Genomic DNA, 17,176 nt, shown 5'->3' with positions numbered 1-17,176 from the left:
TTACTTTATTTCTCTTGCCCTTAAACCTTTAGTAGTTTAGGAAACCAAACTAAAACCCCCCATTTGTGACTTAGAGAGACGGATTTCAGATAGATACCTTGCATCCCTGTGAAGATCGACCATACTTATCACTAGCTTCTGTTAGTATATTTAGGTATTTATTTTTGGTACAGAAACGACCGTATCAAATTTTGGCGCCGTTGCGGGGAGGCAATTAGCCTGTTTATCTGTTCATTTTCGGTTGTCTTGCGCCTCAAGGGATTTATTCCTTGAGGCAGTTCTTATCTTTTTCCTTTGGTGTTGTTTTGATAGGTCCTATAGGTCCTACCTAGACACGATTCTAGAAGAAAGATCGTCAAAGGGAAGGCTTGAGTACCTTTGATTCTTCTGCCAAGATGCCTAGCGTCTCCAGAATTATAGCACAGTTTGAAGCTCAGAATGCAAGATCTGACCAGCTGGAGAATAGATGATCTTGGGGTAGTCCACCTCAGTCCCATATTACGGCGCAGCAGGTGGTCCATTGTAAGAGATGTGGTGTTGTGGGGGCACGATACTGTTACTTGTTATACGGAGAATGACCGAGTCTATGCATATCGGCAGTATAGACAAGGTCGTTATGGTTCTCAAAGTGGGGGTTACTCAAACTATTCTCCACTTCCACCGCAGAATTACTATGTGCCGCCACATCCGATTCAGCAGCAAGGCTTTCAAAGGCCTTCATTTTCTTTTCCGCCAGAGCAAGTTCTTCCCTCCACTATCAACAAGGAAGAGATTGCTGAATTGAAGTCTTTAGTGAAGGCACTTGCTCTACAAGTGCAAGAAACTGCGCAAGCTAGAGATGCTTCTATCAAGAGACTTGAGACTTAATTGGCTCAAGTAGCTGCCGAGCAAGATGCTGATATGTATGACTCGGAAATTGATGATATTGTCGAAAATGAAGTATCAAACGAAGACTTCAATGCTGTTCCGTATGTAAAATTCGATCAAGCTAGCTTCATTATTCGATCGAATGACTTATTTGAGGAGGAGCTCGATCGAACATATTCTTTTGTTCGATCGAACATTTTATTCGAGGAGGAACTGGATCGAACAGTTACAGAGATTGTTCGATCGAGCATTGCTTAGGAAAAAGACCACGATCGAACAGTCACAGGGTCTGTTCGATCGAGCAGTTTGGGTGAAGAAAGCTTTCGATCGAATTTATTAACTATGGACAGTGTTGATTCGTCATTCATGCCTATTCCGTATGACATTAAGAAGGTAAATGAAGACCAATCCTATTCGACTAGATTTATTTCTATTCCTTTAGTTGATTCCGATAAGATTCTTTCTATTCCTTCCGTTAAATCATTTACTGTTGTTGATTTAACGCCTCCGCCCCAGTTTGGGAGCAAGTTGGAGGAATATCGCCGTGTTTCTTCTTATACAGGTCTTGACAGGTTAGAAGACCCGGGAGGAGGATTTGAAGGATTTATTCCGCGTAAGAGGAAGGCGCGAGAGAAGGCTAATAGTGACGTCTATTATGCTGCAATAAGTTGTTGTTCTCCTGTTGATGCGATGGTATGGAGGCCTAAGGTAAAGCTGATGGACGCTGAGGGGACCTCATTCAGTCAACAGCCTTGTTGTGGGCCATTAATTTATATAGGTGGATGATAAGAAGAAGGTCGAGCTGAGACCTATCTGAAACTAGCGCTGTCCGGGAGGCAACCCGGAGTTTTAAACTTTTTAGTTAATTTTTCAAACATTTCAATTTTGATGGACTTGTAATAATGGGTTTTCAGACGATAGTCTGGAACGCTTAGACTTGCTTCGTCAGTTCTTTGGGCGTTTATTGCGTATTTGAAGGTAACTCACGAGGATCACTCGATCGAGTACTTCTTGTTCTCGATCGAGCAACTTCTGCAGGCCATTTAATTCGATCGAGTGCTTTTATACCTCAATCGAATATTGTTGCTGTGACTTGAGCCTTGTGATGTTATTTGCGACCTCCCTTGTTGCTGGCTGGTTTGGGGAGGTCCCTACTTCGCGTTATCTTGTAAGTTTTCTGGAGCTTCACTCTCTTATTTTCAGTTTGCATTTTCTATCCTTATTTTTGGGTACAATGAGGGCATTGTACGGTTTGGTTTGGGGAGGTTATGCATCCATATCTGTGTCTGCATGTTGCTTTTATTGCATTTCCGTTATCACGTTTAATTACTGTATGCATTATTGTTTATTTTTATAAAAAATCAAAAATCTCAAAAAAATAGAAAATTTCAAAAACTCAAAAAATATTCACGTTTCATTTTGCATATAGGTTGAGTCGGAACGGTAGATTTCCGTGATAAAATTGCACTTTAACTTGTCGTTTTTATTTGAGCCTTGCATCTTATTGACAGTTATTAGTTTAGTCATGCGCATATCTACGAGTTAATGTTAAAAATATAGCTGACTGTGTAGACTTGACCTGATAAATTGGCAACCTACTTTACAATTTCTAAGTTTTAGAGCCAAATAACTGGTGACTTTCATGACCGGTTCATGTAGGAATTGAGAGTAGTACTCCTTGCATAACATGTTTGTCACTTTTGCACGTTTATGAAATTCGATTTCTTGTCAATTGCATACATTCGGGTTTGTGGTCGGTGTCACATGCAGGGAGGTGCTTACAAATTTCCCTTTCTTTCATTTTCACCCATTTAGTTCCACTTTAGCCAAATATAGCCTTTTTGAACCATTAGCTACACCCAAAATTTAGCCTGCCAGTCAAGCTAGTTTAGTGTGACTTTTGTGGTATATTTTTCATTGTTGCGAGTTTGGCGTGATTGTTATTTGTGCGAAGTTGGTAGAAAAAGAAAGAATGAGGAAAAGAAGAAATGAAAAAACGTGAAAAGAAGAAGAAAAGAAAAGAAAAAAAGAAAGAAAAAAATGAGAAAAAAATTGAAAAAACGTGAATACAGTGAAGAAAAAGAAAAAAATTGGGTTGAGCTGGTTTGAGAAATAGGAGATCGTCTGCGCTTATTTCTATCTTGTGACGGTCTTACTCCTCTGCTTTATTCATATCTTTTTGAGGAGATAGTGTATTGGGTAGTGAGTTTAGTGTCAAAGAAGGGCACTTGTGCTTTATTTTCTAGACAGCTGAGATTCGGATAGTCTTATTTGGTTCTGTTTAGGTGCTAGCTTGACGCTTTACCTCCACATTTCCATAATCTATTTTGCCTTTCTAACCTGTAACCTCACTTTCCCATATCATTTGTAAGCCCTCGGCTGTGACGGACATTGTTGGTTGGAATGTGTGTATGGTACTTGAATCGTCTATCATTTTTGTTGCATGCATGTTATGTAGGTCGCAGTTTAGGTAAGTGACGGTTCTCTCTTTCTCTCTTACACATTTATATTCACCATTTGCTTCATGAGAGAAGAGTGACCCGTGAGAGTCCGATTTTGTTGGTCTTGCATGGTCGATAGGTCAGCTCTATTTATGGACATCATACAACTCGTTTGCGTATTCACTGCTGTAGCTATGACTGTTAATTTTCGATTGCATTAAATTGGTTCAAGTAGACAAGTTATAGCTAGCTCTGAATTTTCATATCCGTTCCATTAGTCTGCATTTAATTTGCTTGGGGACAAGCAAAGGTTTGGTTTGGGGAGATTTGATGCGTGCATTTTATATAGGTATTTTGTACTTCATTTGTGTGCATTCTAATGCATATTGTGTAGTGTTTAGCTACAAATGTCCCCCGGATTGTCTAATTTGGTTTGTCTTGCATTATTTGCAGGTATGAACCGGAAATGAGCGTAATTAGGCCTAAAACATGTCCCTATGGATTCATTTGGGAGATCAGTTGAGTCGGAGCTTGGAAACTACTAATTATGATGCGCAAAGAAGTAAGATAGCTAGGCGAGCAAAGGAAGAACTTCAAATTACTAGTGCCTACTTTGAAGAGCCATATCTAAAGTTATACAACTTATTTTCAGGTAATTCTAATTGGAGATGAAAGTTTGTCCTCTTAGCTTTCCAACACCACCGGAAATGCTCTGTTTGCCCAAGTAACGAAGAAATGACAGCCGTTTGAAGTTCAGTGCGCGAAGTAGGAATTATGCGCTGGAAACCACTCGATCGAGTAGATAGTGTTCGATCGAGTAGTTTAAAGTCTTCGATCGAATGTGCCTTTCTGATAAGTGTTTGATCGAGTACCTAAAGTACTCGATCGAGAGGTTTTAGCTTGGATTTGTTCGATCGAGTGATATAATGTTACTCGATCGAGTGACTAGCTTATATACTCGGGATTTCTATTCCGTATTAGGTTTATTTTATGCTAATAATGACTTCCCTATATAAAGGAAGTCGGGATTAGGTCATAGAGACACTTTTACATCTCTTATCACTTCTTAATTATGTTTTGCACACTCTTAATCTCGGGAGCTTTTCTCTGCCTCTTTTCTCTCAGGATTCAAACCTTGTAATCATTCTTTTCCCTTTAATCTTAATTCTTTGTTTGCTCCTATTAATTGTTCTCTTAATTTAGTTTATGCTTTGTTCTTATTCCTTTGTCATGTCTCTTATTAGTAAGCCTTTTGTTGTTATTGTTGACAGCCTTAATAACATGAGTAGTTAATTCTCTTTATGTTAGGACTAGGGAATCCTTGGTAGAATTTTGACGACGTAGTGAATAGTCTAGACGATTTACATGTGAGAATCTATCCCCATGGCAATATAACTGTAACACCAATTTAGTTGAATGTATGCTTCTAAATTATATTAATTTGGTTAACTTTGTTCCTGGATCGGAAGATTGGAATAAACATACCTGCTATGAACAGTAGACTACCCTAATAAGGACGGAAGTTAAGTTAGTGGAATTCTAGGGTGGATTGCGGACCGGAAGGACCTTTCTCATGCCCTTCTCACAGTAGATTGTCTAGGCTATTTGCATCTGAGTCGATAAATTGCTATGGTGAACCGAAATCCTGACATACTCTCTTTTATCTGATCGCTTATATCTTATTTTCTCACTTTGCTGCTCTTACTTTATTTCTCTTGCCCTTAAACCTTTAGTATTTTAGGAAACCAAACTAAAACCCCCCATTTGTGACTTAGAGAGACGGATTTCAGATAGATACCTTGCCTCCCTATGGAGATCGACCCTACTTATCACTAGCTTCTGTTAGTATATTTAGGTATTTATTTTTGGTACAGAAACGACCGTATTAACTACCGCTGTCCACTCCATCACACGTTCACACCCCCTGTCCTTCTGCACACCGCCCCCAGTCCAGTACCCATTCCCTCCACCACACAAGCATCTGTATTTATTTTGTGTATACCAGCCACCGGATCACGCCAACCTCTCTCCCTCTCCCTCTCCTTCCCCAATGTGCTCCCCCCGACCTCCTTTCTTTCGCCCTCAACACTCTAGTACTAGACCGTTACTCCTCTACTCCCCTCACCCTCCCATGTTCCTGCCTCAACCCGCACATCAAATCTGAGACCCTCTTCACTACTATATCACTCCTCCTACCCCCCCCCCCCCCCCCTCTCAAAGACCTAATCATTCCCCCGTTCCCATATAGCCTAACACGATAACATAAACACCATATGCTCCTCTTCCCTCAACTCCTTCATCACTTCCTCGTCCTCTCAGCCCCAATGTCCACTTATTCCTCCAGCCCTACCCCCTCCCAAATCTCATCCACCCACCCATAACCCCAGAAAATGTGTGGGGACAAGTCTCCGCATTGTTGAAACAAAAAGGACATTCCGTCTCATAAGTATTGATGATTTTATATCTAGTAGCCGCTACCGTTTTACCAGCAGGTGCGGCAATAAGTAAAATTATGTTACGCGTGATAACTTCCAAACCAGAGATATTAAGTTTGCCACCCTTTTTACTAGAGTAACATGCTCCGAATAACCAAGCTCAAAATTGCTCGTACGGAAGTTTGAGCATGGAACACGTGACACATTTTTTAACGAACTATGTCAACCAATATAAGTAATTACACATCATAATTTTGAAAGATGTAAGCTTTTAAACATTTATTCTTAACTTGTAAAGTGTTTGATATTTTTTAACCTACGTTCGTTATTATAATATAAGAGTTAATTTGAATTTAAATAACAAACAATAGCTTCTCAAGTTTTAAGAGCCTTAGTAATAACTAGTGTAAAATCCGTGCAATACATGCACGATATTTATAAAGTTTTACTTATTAAGTTTATACTTATATTTCCCATGAGAATATCTTATAAATCCTTCCTTATTCAGCTTATTAATATGTGCCTTAAGGCATAAGGCACATGTTAGAAAAATTGATATAATATTAATAGATTGTAAGTTGACAATTTATTAATTTTTTAACGTTTGTCATCATTGTATTTTCATTTGTGAAAAAAAAATAAAAGAACAAAAATATCTAAGAGATTTAAGTAACTTCACGAATAGTGTATTTTAATGAAAATATTTTTTTATACACAAAAATAATGATATTATTTTATAACTTTTTTAACATTATACTCCCTACCATTCATCATAATCTTCCCATTTGGTTTTGACACAATACTTTAGGAAAAGTATTAAAATAGGAGTAAAAGAGTTGTGTGGGATTGGTGATAAGAGAGAGTGATTAATTATTAGTAGTTAAATAAAGAATTGTGGGGCCAAAACATAAAGAAAAGTAATAAAATAAGAGTAAAAGAGTTGTGTTATATAGGGTTTGTTGATAGGAGAGAGGAATGAATAAAATAAGAGTAAAAGTTTCTAAAAATAGAAAGGGGAACATTAGTTGAATAATCCATTTCGGGAAAGAGGGGACATTATAGTGACTGGGAGGGAGTATATTTTAGCCATGACTTGCCTTATAAAGTTAACGTAATTTTTATCACAAAAAACTCAGAGACAAATTTTCTGTACTTCAAATAGGAAAGTATATAGAAGATTATATGTGGAATTATCTAAATAGGGAATGTGTTTTAGGCAGAAAAAATTGTACATTTTCTTATTCTTTTAGTATATAGGAGATACAACGAAAGCTAGTAGATTACTGCTAGATCCAAAACGATATGTTGACATATTTAGTTGATTCAAAAACTTGTATTAAGTTTTATTTTCGTAATTGCTATTTCCTACACGCCTTTTTACTAAATCCTACACAAAATTATGACATATTCCGACTCTACCCCTCCCATTCATACAACTAAAAAAAAGAAAAGAAATTAACCTAACCCAAATCCAAACCCAGCCCCAGCCCCGACCACCCATCCACCGCTCCAGCCACTGTGGTCAAGCACCGACCGGCGACGACCACCACTTCACCAGCTTTTACCGCTCTTTCTTCCCTCTTAGGTTGTTTATAGCAACCCGATCCACCACCGTCGTAACACAACCCCAATAAGATGAGATGCATACGTTTGGGCCCATTATTTGTCCTCACTCAAGCCCAAAAGTACAAGGCCTTGTTACTAAGTTGTGGGTGGAATCCTTTATAAACATATCCCAAACCTCTCAATTTCCCGATGTGGGACAACTTTCATCTCAAACTCTTGGGTTATTACAAACCCTCCCACTTAAAGAACACAACGTCCTCGTTGTGCCTCGAACTTGAGTGCAGCCAAGCCCAGAATCCTTCCCCGCTAGGTCTGTGACCCGGGTACTCCCGACCACGGGCTCACCACACGGTCGTAGGGTCGCTCTAATACCATTTATAACAACCCAACCCACCACCGTCGTAACACAACCCCAATAAGACGGGATGCATACCTTTGGACCCATTATTTGTCCTCACTCAAGCCCAAAAGTACAAGGCCTTGTTACTAAGTGGTGGGTGGAATCCTTTATAAACATATCCCAAACCTCTCAATTTCCCGATGTGGGACAACTTTCATCTCAAACTCTTGGGTTGTTACATTGTTACTGCGGAAACAACTCCACAGGGAGATAATTGTCCGAAATCGAAGCATAATGCGTCGGAAAATGATTACGATTGAAATACAACACACAAACCTAAATCTTAGCGGCGAAATCAACGACGGAAAAAGGTTTGGAATTAATCAACAAATTATACCGTGTTTAGAAGATTGAAACTGGAATTACACTTTCACTTGCTTCTTGTTTTGAACCTGCAATTACTTTTCATGGCACTCAATTGGAGGTTAAAGATGTTTAAACGACTGATTGATTGATCAATTTGTTGTATGTGTAATTGTGAATTGGAAATTGTATTATAAAAACATTATAATGATTAAATTAGTGGAAGGTGATTTGGGGATGATTTGATCGTAAATTAAGGTTTAATTTTTTTTTCTTTTTTTTTTGTGTATAAAAGGAGAAGGGTAAAGATGGAAAAAGTCGGAAATTTTGTGTAGGATCTAGTAAAATGTGTGCGGGAAATAACACGTCCCTTTATTTTACTCCTACTCTTATTCTCAAAATGATTTTTATTCCCCACTGGTATTTCACTTTAGACTACCTTCATTTCAAAAATTTAATCAATTTATGTGACTAGGTTTGTTGCTTAAGCTATTTTTATTTTTATAGCTTGAATTCCTTTATATCGGAGTACTCTGTATTAACTATATTAGTATCACTTTATGACTAAAGACCTTTGAGGCTTAAAATATGCTAATGTACAAATCTGTGTTTGGAAATAAATAAGATAATTTAAGAAAAACATGGAAGTGCATAAGCTTCTCAAAAAAGATAAATTTACGGAAGAATAAGTACCTTTTCTAGTTCAAGTTCAAGCTTTTCTTTTTGCTTTTCAAGCATTTCGATTTCAACTATCAATTCCTACAATCATAATTAACAATACATTAAAGTTCTACTATAACATAAAGATCGTCATCTCATCGCAAAGAAATGGCTAAATAAAGAACGAAAAAGGCACGCCGCACGCAGTACCCCTGAGGTTTGAGATTTTGCCTGAAATACCCAGTTTTTTACCTGGAAAACTTTAAGAGGCCATAACTCATGTTTACAATTTCAGAAAGTGACATTTTTTTTTTCAAATCGATCATCTTTCCGAGAATTACGGGTTTTAAAATAAACTGTCGAGTTTGGAACTCGTGACCAAGAGATATGGTCACTCAAAGTTTGTTCGTTCAAAAAAACTTTGACGTACAAAGACTCTTAGAGTCCTAACCGTGGCATCCAAATATGACAATTATTTTTTTTCCCAAATCTAAATTCTCAGAAAGATGATCGATTTGAAAAAAAAATTGTCACTTTCTGAACTCGTAAACACGAGTTATGGCCTCTTAATGTTTTCTGAATAAAAAAATTGAGTATTTCGGAGAAAGCGTCAAACCACAGGAATACTGCGTGCACTTTCAAATAAAGAAACTTACGGGAAGTTTCATTCGTATATGGGAAAAAGATATGAATAGAAATAGTTAAAAGGAAAAGGAAAGAGACTACCTCTAACTTTCCTTTTTATTTGATTAACACTCATATAATGAAATAGCCAAACACTAACCCCCCACCTACTATCGCCTTTACCATTGACACTTATCTCCTCCAACCATCACCACCACCTCTCAACATCCACGCCAAGATGTATGCTAGTGCCATCAACCTTACCCTCTTCACCAGCTCCTCAACCAACCTCAACCCATAATCGGCATACCACCATCCTCTCCCATTATGGTTATTTAAACATACTTCTTTTTGTTTCTTTCTCGTTTTCTTCCATCTACTTTCTTCTACTCTTCATTCTTCTTCCTTCTACTCTTCGTTCTTTTTCTTTCTCCTTAATCAAATTATCTTCTTCTGATTCACAAAGCCAATCACCACCATTCGTATCACACCCTTACTTCTCCTTCTTCCCTAACTTGCTCCCATGGCAAAATACCCACCTCCAAAAAATGACCCAAGGTAATTTTAATTACTTCAATCCAATGGTTTTAACTGTTTAAGGAAAAGATTGGCAAACCTAGTTCTACCATGGTGGCATAGCAAGCAAGTGTAGGTGTGCAATTGTGAATAAAATAATAAAATCTCAAACAATCAAAATATCCCTTACATCATTAGTTGCTGGCAAGCCGAATTACAAAACAAGTTTTGTTTTTTTTTTTCTTAAACAATTTCCCGAAATTGAAAGAATTCATCCAAATTGATTATGACTCCAATCGCATATCATCATTAATGTTTCAATAATAGTTAATTAATACTCCGTAAACCATATACGTGTAGGTGGATAAAGGGAGTAATACCTTATAATATTTGTTACCCTTATTCAAATTAGTCACAACCTCATGAAAAATAAAACTAGGAATCTTCCATCCAAGACTAGTATTAGCACGAGTATTACACATATCATCCTTGTCATACCTCTCAACTTCAATCTCAAGCACAAACTCTAAATCATCTTCAACTTGACCATAATTGACCACTCTTGTCCCATGATCCATAACCACAAACACAACCTCATCCCATCCTCCATATTAGTGAACCCATGATGGAGCTGCTTAAGTCCATTTGGGTTACCAAGCCTGGCCAATGGAACAAACTTAATTGGTAGACCCCACACGGGTTAATCAGAGGAAATGTGAGGGATCAACGTCCTAGTTCCTATTAGTGCGCCACCAGTGGTTGTTGTAGGTGGTTAGTGGTGTAGGTGATCATTGAGGGAGAAAGGTATGATTTTTGGTAAAATGTATAAGGAAAAGTCATCAACTTGTTATTCAGATAATCAATCACTTGAATCTATTATGAGAAAATGGGGTAATATTTTGGTTTATTTTGGGTTGAAGTAAAATTAGGATTAAAATAAGAAGACCACCTATAGTACAGATTATTTCTGTTAAATTTTTCTATATAATTTAATAATGTATCACAAGGAGGGATGGGTGAGACATGAGACGTGTTCAAAAATGGTATAGAAAATCCTTAAGGTCGATTGGCGTGATAAAGTAAACATTCATAAATGGTGATACGTACTACTATTTTGAAAACAGAAATACAAATTAATGTAAAAAAAGAAAATTATATAATTTAAAATATTTTATATACTCCCTGTGTTTCACTACAAAATTCATTGGTTTCATCGTGTTTCCTCACATAAAAACGGTCCCGATAAACTTTATTGCGAGAAAAATTAATAATATATTGAATAGCTATACCCTAATAAGTAGTAAATGATGACCAAATTAACGTTCATAAAAATAAAATTAATAAAAGCTAAATAACCTTTTCTGTGAGGCTTACTTCAAAAGCTTTGATTGAGCCAAAATGTTTGGTTTCATCTTTATGATTCCTGGTTAAATATAAGAAGCATTTTACATCAAAATTATGTTATAGTTAAATAATTCATCTATCAGGTATAAGACATGCACATTCATTATAAACGTAGACAAAATGGTTTCATTTTTCATATTAGTAAAGTGTAATCAACATGCATGCTTAATATTAATTTATACTCTGAAAATAAACAAAAGTGCATTAAATGATCATAGTATGGAATATATAGAGGGTTGTTGTTGTTGTTGTTGTTGTTGTTGTTGTTGTTGTTGTTGTTGTTGTTGTTGTTGTTGTTGTTGTTGTTGTTTTACATTACATTTATCATCTTCATCATCATTATCTAAAAATTACTATTTTGTTTGATTCCCTAATACATAAGTTGTTAACTTATGATCAAATGATTACTTATACTGTTTCAGTCGAAATAATTCGATTTACCATAATTTTATGGTAAGTGTATTAGCATTATTGAATAAAAAAACATATTGACCCCTTATGAAGGCTTAAGGAAAAAAGCGTTTAATACCAAGTACTAACGCATTATTAGTTATAGGTGTTGGAGTATTATCTTTTAGAGAATTTTTGCTGGAATATGTTCGATTTCATATATCGAGTTTCTTAGGTTTAAAATTGTTTTGAAACCCTTCATCCCTATATTACTAACCATTTGACAAAAATTAATAGGAACAAATCACTTTTTAACATATTAATAATTTTCTTGTAAAAATAAATGTGACCACAAAGCTGAAAGTCTAAAACCATATATATAGGTTTTGTAGATAATATGGAAAAGCTTGTAAATACGACCAAGGTATTTTATTAGATAAAGTATTTGATAAATTTTATTACTCCCTAAGGTTTTTTATACATAACATATTCGTTTCTCTAGATGAGTCATTTACTTTAATTTTTATGAAAACATATTGTTTTGAGAAATATTGAATAAGGAAGTGAGATTTTGAAATTTGAGAAATATATATAAACAAAAGGGTTATATTATAGTGTGCACAAAATGATGTAATAAATAATTTAAATAATGGATATTGTGGGTTTTAAGTAGCTATGCAAGAGAATAGTATAAATATCTAACTTGTGGTCAAATATGCGCTTTTCTGCTTTTAAGGTTGAGTTTGTGAGTGAGCGCAACAAAATCTTTAACTTGTTAACCTGTCAAATATTCTCAAAAAAACACAAAAAAATATTAATATATCTATCAAATAATAAAATAAACCTTTTTTCAATATAAATTAAAATCTACCTAAAATATACATAATTTATAACACTTAATCTTCTTTAGTCTAGAACTTACATGACTCATGAGAATTAATTTCACAACGGTAGTATTTTAAAGTTTATAATAAAAAAAATGTAGAGATATAATACCTTACATGCATAATTTTCCCCAGTCTCCTCTTTTTGTAACGTCATCTTCTTTAACATTAGAGATTTAAATTTTGAGCACACTTTAATTTTAAAAAGTGCCTCCTTTAAAGCCTAGAAAAAAAGGACAAACAAATCAAAATATAATTTTTAAATATGTAGAATACTAGAATGTTAACTTCTCCTTCCGGAAAAGTTTTTGATATTGTAAGTTTTTCTTTTATTTATGTGAAAAACTGAATGGTAAAGTTAATAAAGTATCATTTCAAAACTCATTATTATGAGTGTCCCAAGTGCGATATATTGATCTTGCTTCTTCATGATTAACTAATAATTACTAATAATGTCTTTTTTTAATAAAGTTATAGAAGAAATTATGAGTGTATCCCTTATTCCTGTCACTGTAGTAAAAAATTAGGCATATCAAGGAGAATGGTAAATACTAAAATTTCTACACCTAAGATCACAAAGAAAATAAGCTCATTGTAAAGGAACCATAATTGAAGAACCACTTCATATGATTGGGACTTGCCAAGGCTCGAGTTCACATGTAAAGGAGAGGGGTCAAGGTGCTCGCGATGCTTACGACTTTATTATTTATACTTGTAAGGCTCGATCTAAAAAGTGTGTGGTCCAAGATCTTGTTGTGACAAATAAGTTTTATGCTGTAACTTTCATGGTATCTAGAGGATTAGAGTAGATTGAACCTTATGAAAAGAAAGATGTATGGTAGATGAGTTGTCTTCATGTGCAAAGGTCGCATCCTACCTTTATCTGTAAGTGATAGTTTTCATGGGAATAATCCATCCTATGGATGCCCTGCAAATAATATTCCGTCCTATCAGTAATTTCAATTAAATCCATCATATCCACCATTCTTCCCGTAACAAACTCCCCTAAAATGATGACTGGGTACTTCAGGGTTTATTCTCTCCCCTCCTTATTTAAGCAAGGCTCTTGTCAATAGCCATCACCATCACCACCACCGCATTCTCATCTCACCATAACACCATTTAAATATTATTCCCCAAAACACTTCGTAAACTTGGTCGCCTTCTCTGAAAACGAAGTCCCACTATCGGAAATTGATACAATCAATTTGCTAGAAATCTCGCCTGGAGTCACCATCATCCTCAAAAACACAATCTATCTTGCCCGGAATTAGTCACTCTAGTCGCCGACGTCGATGGTCATGGCACCGCTTCAGCCCATTAAATTAAGCAACATGATTTCAGAAACTAAGGAAGAAAGAAAGGGACAAGGGAAATAAGTGATGTTGCCGCCTTGCCTCCCCTTCCCACCACCGTCCTTCACAAGTAGACCCAAAAAGAATAAGAAACCCAGAAAATCGCCCACAACAAACCCCAACACGCATCCTCAACCTCCGACCAACCCGAAAATCATTCTAACGACCCCAATTTTACAGCCCACCACCACCATGTTCTTTGCTTGACCATGTCCCTTTTCGTCTTTTCTGACCACCATTATACAAATTACCACCACCAACTTAATCCCCTTGCTCAGATATGTCCTCCGACCTCCTCCTCTCGCCGTCAATAGCTTCACAGGTACCAATCTACTTCGGTTGTCTTCCTTCCCTAACTAGTCATGGTGGGTGCGTATGGTGGTGTTGGTTAAGTAAGGAATAAGGATGTGAGCGTGGTGGTCTTGATGGTGGAGATGTTTACTGGGTTAAGTAAGCATGTGCATTTGGGGCTGGTGTAATAAAATTTGAGTTATATGTTTTTTTTAGTGAATATGATGATGAGAAAGAAACCAGCAAGATTAAGTTTAACAAGGATGACCGGTTCTTCAGGTTGCCGATCTTCTGAGAGTATTACGGGAAGAATGGTGAATAGAACAGATTTAATTGGAATTACTGATAAGATGGGATGTTATTTGCAGGGCACGCATAGGATAGATTATTCCCATGAAATAATCCTAAGTATAAGGGATTGTTTCTTACCTTTACCTCTTCATATAGAATAAAATTGAAGTGTGTGGCTTGCTTGAAACTAGAATTAAAGAAGTTAATGATAACAAGATCATTAATAATAAGCTTATGAGGTATAATGTGGTGACTAACTACTCTTCTCACCATAATGATCGTATTTGTGTTTTCTAGTATATAAATTCTTAATTCAATAATACTCCATTAATGAAGATGAAGATCAAGCTCTGAATTAAAGCTAAACAGAGTTAGAAATTTAACAACAATATAACTAAAAGATTATTATTGATATTGATTTTCTTAAGTTACAAAGTTAATTGTATAAATGAGTTTATTTATAAAGATTGCTCGCTAGAGAAGATATATAATAAGTTATGTAATTAAGTAAGAAATCAGTTACAGGTCAGATAATTAAGTAAGAAATCAGTTACAGGTCAGATGTGTCAAGTTTGACCTTGTAACAACCTTGAGCTGACCTTGTAACAACCTTGAGCTGACCTTGTAACATAATTTTTTAGTAGTAGCAACAACATAGCTAGTTTGACTACTGATATGCTGATATGCAACATAATATCTCAAAATTTGACGCTTCAAGTAGTACTTGGAGGAGAAGTTATGAGTCCTAATAACCCGGTAACAAAATAAATGTAACACCCTAAGATATTGAGAGGAAAGTTGTCCCATATCGGGAAAAAAAGGAGCTTATGATATGTTTATAAGGGATTCCACTTACCACTTAGTAACAAGGCCTTGTGCTTTGGGGCTTAAGTGAGGACAAAATAACGGCCTTACGATGGTGGGGATCAGGTTGTAATAATAAGAATGTTGATGTTGACTAAGAGCCTTTGTAAACACATCATCAATTTGTTGTGAACTAGAAATGTGATGTATAAGGCCTTTATCAATCATTCTCTAACAATCTAATTTTATGTATTTTGTTCTTTCATAAAACACTAGATTTGCAGCAATGTGTTCTGCTACTTTGTTGTCATAGAAAAATGTAATATGTGTAGGAACTTATATCTTGAAATCCTATAATAATTCAATAAGCCAAATAATAGTTCACTAAGGGTCTGACTCATACTCTATTATTTTGAATTGGTTGATGATTTATTTATTGTAGCTTTGCTTCTCGATTTTCTAAGAAATTAAGAAAGTGCCTAGAAAAACACAACATTATGACATAGTTGCTTGAGTATGCACAAGACTCCCAATCTGCATCACAGAAACTCTGTTGTGAAGTATCAATAACAGCATAATAAAATAGCCTTTGATTGAGAGTGCCTTTGAGATATCTGATCAAGTTCAAGCCAATATGAAAATGAGGAACTCTCGATTCACTTGGAAATTGACTTAACTGCTGAAGATTTTAGGAGATGCCCGGTCTTGTCCAACCAGTCTTCTATAAACCTCGGGTTTATTCAAAATGTCACTTGTGTCAATTGATAAACTCAAGCCAGTACGGAGTTGGATATTAGCAGGATTACATTTATCCATTTGTGCATTCTTAATAATCACTGATATATTTTCTCTTGTTGCGTAAAATATCTGTCTTGGACCTTGCCACCTCTTTTCCAAGAAAGTATCTTAGGAAATCAAGATCTTTTATTGTGAATGCTTTATCAAGTAAATATTTAACAAGCGTAATCTCTTTTTTCATCATGACCAATAATGAGAATATCAATAACATAGACTACAATTGCACTAAAAAAGTCATTAATGTTGGATTTTTTAATAAAGAAAGTAATTAGACATAGAAAAGCTATGTATTTATTCCCTGTAACTATTTAATTCTCTGTAATTTTCTAACATGATCAATTGTAAAGCTATGTATTATTATGAATCTGAGTTGTGATAGTATTCTTAAAAACAATATTATTTTTTGGAATGAAACTATTGTTTGGAATGAATTAACCAGAGGAAGAGGAATTGTTTGGAATGAAATAACCAGAGGAAGAGGAATTATAGTATGAGTGTTATTATTATTGAAATCTTATAATATATGAAAATCATAAGAATAGGGAAATTTTTATGATGTATGACATATGTCGTGTATATTTGGAGTAACAACTTAATAATTGATCATAAGATCCATGGAGAGTTAATATAAGGAAGAACCTGTGGAAAATATTTTGATGCATTGGTTTTTAGTCCACTGTTAGACTTAACAAAGGATCATGAAATAATTTCTTCTGAAAATGATATTCTACTAAGAATGATTCTACGGGCGAGTGTCCATATCGTACAACCTAATAACCTTTTGGCCAAATGGACACCCTAACAAGACACATCTTGTTGTTCTAGGTACAAATTTAGTTCTAATATTTTGAGTTGCATAAGAAAGGCATCCAATGGTCTTAAGATAAGTATAATCGGGAGAAGATTGAAAGAGGACATCATAGGGTGTCTTCCATTTCAAAACTAGAGTAGACATGAGATTGATTAAGTGAATGACAATCTTAATCAATTCGCCAATATCTCTTTAATAAATGACTCTAGAACCTTAGTGCTCTTACGTGTTCAAGCAAGTGCATATGCTTCATTTCCTCTTTTCTTTCCGGCGTGGATTTTTTTATGAATTGTCTTTATCTTATATCAACTTAATGCAAGCCTTTGGAATCACTTC

Source organism: Silene latifolia, chromosome 1 (genome assembly GCF_048544455.1).
Source record: "Silene latifolia isolate original U9 population chromosome 1, ASM4854445v1, whole genome shotgun sequence".
NCBI lineage: Eukaryota > Viridiplantae > Streptophyta > Magnoliopsida > Caryophyllales > Caryophyllaceae > Silene > Silene latifolia.
Note: the sequence above shows the minus strand (reverse complement) of the source record.